The sequence below is a fragment of the Anopheles darlingi genome, chromosome 2 (assembly GCF_943734745.1).
Source record: "Anopheles darlingi chromosome 2, idAnoDarlMG_H_01, whole genome shotgun sequence".
In the NCBI taxonomy this organism is placed as follows: Eukaryota; Metazoa; Arthropoda; class Insecta; order Diptera; family Culicidae; genus Anopheles; species Anopheles darlingi.
The window spans coordinates 91,384,402-91,391,053 of NC_064874.1; the positions used below are offsets into that span (position 1 = coordinate 91,384,402).

The 6,652-nt window shown below is 48.9% G+C and overlaps 1 protein-coding gene across 1 annotated transcript in view; it reads right to left on the bottom strand.

Moving 5' to 3' along the window:
• The window catches only part of LOC125952879 (beta-1,4-glucuronyltransferase 1-like), a 78,930-nt gene that overhangs the window by 44,116 nt on the left and 28,162 nt on the right, over nt 1-6,652 (bottom strand). The window lies entirely within an intron of this gene.

The window sequence follows — 6,652 nt, forward strand, 5'->3', positions numbered from 1 at the left end:
GTTGGAGTCTACTCGAGATGCCTCAGTCGCTTGCTCGCACTCGTACTCTCTCTCTTTCTCTCTCTCTTTCTCTCTCTGTGTTTGTTGGAAGCTAATACTTTTACTTTCTAATCGATAATTCCAATCCAAAGCAATCGAAGCCTTTCTCTTGCAACTTGGCGTTACAGCTCCAGTTTAACGCTCGAAAACAAATACTCGATAAGCTGCCCTGGGAAGTTGCGTCTGGTACTTGTGAATACGTATTCCAGTGGAAATCCAGGAAATGAAACTGGTGACGGCTAGTGAGGTACGAAAACTCGTCTAAGCTTTTTTATTGATGCCAATGACCGTTTGTTTACCAAGCATTTAATTGAGTATTTTATGTGTATAACAGAAAGTCGATTTTGTATTGACATATTTAAGTCTAAAGTTCAAATCAACTCAGCGTGGTATCCTCATAAGCACAGCTACCGAGTATTGTATATTAAAAGGTTGGGGATGTCTTCGATTTGTAGGAAACCCAGAAGTAAACTGTACGACGGCAATAGATGTCGACATCAAAACGACATAGGGGAAAGTTCTTAAGCTATGGGCAATTGATCTACTAGTGCCTCAATTTATAATAGAAGTTGGACGAAACCATCGATTAGCAACTATTGATCCAATTCCCTCTCATCGTAAAACCAACAACCACTTATCACAAATCAGCTCGATTACATCCATCTGCCCTGCATCGCGTCCCCGGTGGTGTTCGGAAACAAAAAACGCTCCCACAACAGGCCGCCCATTGACGCAATCCGTCAGCCTGCGCACCGCGCCTGCTGTCGGACATGAAATGAAATCCAAAGCCGGACACACAGCGAGGACAATAAATCATTATTTCATCGCTTCACACGGGAGGGGGGAGGGGGAGGTGAGGTCGAGAAGGGCGGACACGCGGTTCGTAAAGTGGTAAGGTAAGTGCATGTAAGTGCATCTTCCGGTGCACGCAACAATGCAAAAGCCCCTTCTCCGGGGCACAAATTGGATGACGACGAGTGGGAAAATGATTGATGGAGTGGGGAACCCGTCACTGGAGCTGACCGGCTGCATAATGAGGCCCTGCCGGTGTACTTGTGTGTGTGTGCATGTGTGGAGTTATCCGTCCTGTTGAGACGTACGTCCTTCACTTGCCGGCCGGCCGGTTCCGGTTCTCGGATGATGAATTATAAGACGCTTTTCCTGTTTAATCTGCTCGCTTACAATGTGTGTGTTTGCTACTTTCCGTCACGGGGACGGGGATGAAGTGATTTCGATTGAATTTAACTTAAAGTCTCGTGACTCTCTCACCGATTCCCAGTGACGTAAATCGTCTATAAGAATGCTCCAACATTAATCAAACTCCCGCTAGCTTCGAGCATTCGAGCAGACAAATCGATCGCGAAGATGCTTTCCCCTCGGGGGGAACGACGACGATAGATTTCGACAAAGGCCTTTCCCGCTCGGGCTTTAACATTCTCTTGCCAGTTTTGGTCGTTCTCTTACCCACCGTACCGTACGTATTTGGAACAACGTCATTCGGTCGCAAATTAGCATAATTACCGTCGGTCACTCGCGTTTACTGTGTGTGTGTGTGTGTGTGCGTGGCCAGGCCCTCCTCGTCCATTACATTACCCAAAAGTAGGACCCCGGGGGAGATCATTGTGGCCATCTTCTTTGGCCGTACTTCTTCCAGCCGATTCGTTCTTTGTGACGCAAAGACGCTGGCTCTGGTCGCTCCTCAATCCCGAACCGGTCTAACGGTGATCAAATAGTTGCACTCCTTTCTTCGCTGGCCATTTCAATTCCAAATGTATTCCAATCGCGCTAACACGCGCGAGAGCATGTCCGTAACCGTCCACCGAGTTGTCACTTAATCTCCTCCTTCTCCAACTCCCCCTACTCGTCAGCTCGTTTGGTCCAGGTGCGTTGGTTGGCTGGCCATAGACAGGGGTGTGCGCCACATAACAAAAAGGTGACGAAGCATCGAAGCATCGCATTGTGAGAACGCGAGTTCTCGCCACTTTCAACCGGAAGCTTTTATCGAAGACACTTTTGCTATTAAACGGAAGGAGGGAGGGTCCATGTTTGTGTCTGCTCATCAAACGCCTGCCATCCGCCTATGTGTGTGTGTGGCTGTTAGCAAAAAGGATCGATCCAAATGGATAGTTAGGTGGTTCGAACTAGGATAGCAAGGATAGAGACTTGCACCTTTCTCGTTCTCTCTCTTGCTCTCTTTGCACCAAACGGCGATGCTGATTCGACAAATTTCATTCCCGCTACCACGAGCTTTGCAGTCCATTTCGTATGTATCCTTGGGCACTGTATACTTGGTCAAAACCTCTTCCACATTCCCATTTATACGATTGTACGGGTAAGTGGTGAACAGAGAAGGATTGAAAGCTCTGCAAACGAGGTGATAGGAAACCACGATTCATGGGTGGGAACAGGAAAGGGAAGGTGAAATTACATTAAACACCCGTAAAATCGGAAACTTTCCAACACCCCAAATCCGGTCGCGTGGGGAGTTTCGTTCTGTTTTGGGGGAACTGTCAAACAGTCAGACCGAGTCCACGGATGCCATGGCAACAGGAGCAATCCCTGGAGGGTTTAATGGTGCAAATGTGGGTAACCACAGCAGGTAACGATGCACCTGCGATGAGGATACAGCTCGGGTTCGATCCCGAAAAGGATACCAATTTGTCAAACCGACCGACCAGATACACATACACACACCCCACCCCAGGGCACACGGCAGTGAGCGAAGCGGAAGCGAAACTCTTTATTTGATTGAGTGTTTGTTCGTTTGTCGCCACCATTTCCCCACTCGGATTGTCCATTTGCGCTCGTGGTTTCTATGTATATGTGTCCCATGGTCACCTGTGCCACATGGAGAAACAACATGGAAATACAGCGAGTGGTAATACTGTTTTGGATTATTCACGCCGGCGAACACATGGCTGGCATACGGAGCGCTGCGAATATGTATCCGGTGGGTGTTCGATACGGACCAGGATTCGGTTGGCAACAGAAATGGTGGCAAGCAACATTCATTCACGATTTCTCCTTCCATGTTTTATGTAATTCTGTTTTTTGTATTCTCCTTTCGCCAGTGAGCAAAAGATACAAAACAGATGTTTGAAATTGTTTTTTTGGTTGCATCACACGACAATTGGTACGAAATGTCTGCTTTAACAATCGAGTTTTGTCAACAGCCCGTTCATATGAATTAAGTTTTCTTTTCTAAACCTATTCGATCAACTGTTACAAATCAGAATCAAAAATTGAAAGATCAAATTAAATTAGAGAGTGAACTGCGGAAAATTAATACAACTTTATGACTCTTTGAACGCCATCGTGTTCTACCATTTATCGTAATTATGCTAGAAGGTCCCTCATTGTGGTTGTGGTTTTATGCAACTTTTTTGCTGCTGGAAAAATGTCGAAACGAATCATATGATGCCAGCAAACCGAACCACCGACGAGTAACTTTCTAATGAGAAACTTTTAGCCATACCATTCCCTCCGCTCGGTAGCCTCAGTCAGTTCGAATTCCATTAGGCTGATGGTCCCCCAAAGGACCAAAGGTGCCCTGCACTGGCACCTCCCGCCTCCTCATCCGCTCCTAGGCAAAAGAGCCAGACCCAAACAAAGCTCGTGACATCTAACCTTCTCGTAGAAGCTGGGGAAGCCCTTTGAAACTTTTTTTTTCTAATTTGTTTAGAGGATTACTTCCTCTTTTCTGCCTCATGCATAAGCTATTCCCAAACCAAAGGCGGGAGGGCCAAAGGTCCCGGTGCTTGCCCGGTCTCCAGGTCTCTTAAGGCCCGGGTGTATCGATTTTATGCTCGGCGGCGGCGGCGGCTCGGTACTGTGGCGTTGTTTTATGTAACGTAACTGGCCCAACGGACCGTTGCACTCCATTACCACCGCACGATGCACACACATACGCGATGCGGATGGTGCAGCAGCAGTGTACCAAATGGGCATCTCTTTGGCACCCGCGTGCCCGCGCTCCCCGATGAAAAGGTGCGAAGATGATGAGGTGCGAAAAATGGGGAGTCACAGTCCACTTTTCACTTCACTGTTTTATGCGCGAACGATGCGCGGATGGTTGCGGTATCGACATCGCGGCACACACACGTCCACCAGGCGAGGGGGAGAGAGGAAGAACCGCACCGTAAATCAATTTCGCTAAAAAGCCATTCCCCGGTAAAGGCCACGACAGGTTGCCATTTTGAGCTTTCGGCTTCGGCTTCGGCTTTGTGTGCCGACGTTGGACGTGACGCGAGGACCATTTGGCTTTGATGGAATGCCATCATGTACCACCCCCTTCCCTGGCAAATCGACCAACGAAACGGAAGTAAGTCGGTTCCATTGGCTGAAGAAACCAGAAAAACCGACAACCAACTCCATGATGCAATATGGCACACACACGGCCGCTGTGGAGCCCTTTTGTGGAGCGAAAGACCAGTACCGTCAGCAGCAGGAGCAGAAGCAGCAGCAGAAGCAGCGTCATCAGTGTATCGTCAACCACCGCACCGATTATCGCCATCTTTGGAGTAAACCTTTCCGACGAGCAGACAGCAAGAGCCGCACCGCTTTACGGCCTATCTTGTGCGATGGTGCATGGGGGTGGGTATATGGCGTAACATCATCATTACAGCCGCCCATCGTCTGCCACCGCCATCGCCGTCGTGATTTACTCGTCTCAGGAGACTCTTTCTCTCTCTTTCTCTCTTCGCCAATCGTGCACCCCTTGCTGCTCCATTAATCAACCATCTTCATCCGTGACGCGTTGTCAATGATGACGCTGTTGTTGTTGCTGCTGTTGTTGTTGGAAGTCGGTGTCGGAATGTCGGAAAACATGACGAGCACACCAGAGAGCGTACACGCCATCGCCAATCTATGCCACGACCGACCGAGCAGACGCGAAACTAGAGCACCGCCGACCATCATAATCCAGCAGGAGCTGGTGAGCTGAAGGCTGCACACGTCACACGTCACAGGGCACTCCCCCCACCCCGGTCGGTCTTGACATGGTTTTTCACTTGCCAAAAAGTCAAAAGTCGTAGACGTTGGCGTATCAATTACGCGTGTTCACTCCAGTTCCCCCCATTTTCCGGAGATCGCGAGGAGACCACCTCCATTTCCATCATCTTTCAATCATAAAGCTGCGCCTGGCCTGGAACTCCGCGCAGCGGTACCGGCGGGGTGGAAATGGAAAATTAATTTCCTTCCTCGTTCATGTTTTATGCCCGAGCTATCCTTAGGAATCCGTCAGCTCCAAGGCCTTTTTGGGCTTAGGACGTGGGTAGTAGTCTAAGCTCTCTTCTAGGACTAGGATTCGGCTTCAGCCATTTTCAGTTAGTCCTTTTTGATGAAGTCCTTTTGCCTGCCCGTGACGGCTTTCCTTCCTTACCAGCAGCGCGTGCCGGTAATGGAATGCTCTTTCCCCCAAATCTGAGAAGTGGACCTCCGACCTCGAGCTGCTCGCGACCAACGCGGCCCCAGAAGATCCTTTCAATCAACGACCAGCCAACGACTGGTTTCGCTGATGACGTGGGCTGATGGATGGAGTTTTGTGCCGTGTGGTCCGCTCGGTCTCGGTCCCGGTCCCGCCGAGACCTAATGGATGCATTTGTATAATTACACGAAACATTAATGTGGACCGCCTCTCAAGTGGAGGAGTGAGTGACGCGGACTTTGACACTTGATTTGCCCACATTTCCCGGAACCCACGACACCACTGTCCGGGCTTCCTCGCCCCGGGCCTCATCAAACCAACAACGCAACAACCTTCGATTCGACGGAAACGCCGATGGAGCCGGTAATGAATGGAGCTGATAAGAACGAGTTAGAAATGCGAACGCTGTGAACGCCGGCGACGAAAAACATTGTTCTGGGAAGTGATGGAGAGGAACACCCCCTTTGACCAGCCGATGCGCATACCGGCGTTGAGAGCCACCTTTGGTAAGAAGTGAATGATTTTAATCAGATTTCTACCAACCATCAACCACCGAACAGCTGCGCAACTCGCACGCAATATAATCATCATCACCTCAGGTGTCACCACTTCCGAAAGTTTGCTTGCTAGTCGGGGGGGTTCGTGTCGTGGCCGACGGTGAGTGCGTCTTAGTGAGCATTAATTAAGTTCCCAGCAAGCAACAGCGGCACCGAGCGGCCTTGCTTGAGATAATCGATCTCTGTTGGATTTTGAAGAAATACGTAAAACGATTCAAAAATGACTCACACTGTCGGTGGCATTATAGTTTCATGTGCCATGTGCCAATTAGGCAAACAACATTGTTGGACGTGACTTTTCGCGTAAGCGGCCTATACAGGGGAGCTTGTCATTAGCACTTGCTCTTGATAGTCGGGTTCAGAGGAGAATCGATGATATTTGAATCCATTTGAATGTCGAAGGATAGTTTGTGTTTTACAACAAAACCATGATGAATGTGGCCATGAAACAGTTTGATTGATTTAATTAGCTGTCACGGTGTGAGAGCATGGCCTACTACGTAAATATAGAAGTGTCATCGGTGGAACAGGAGTATGTGTGACGCTTCTGAGCTGCTGCCGAATATTCCTGAATACTGCCGAAGTATTTTGTTTATGAGAAGACCTTGAGCATTCTTAAAAGTTCTATAAC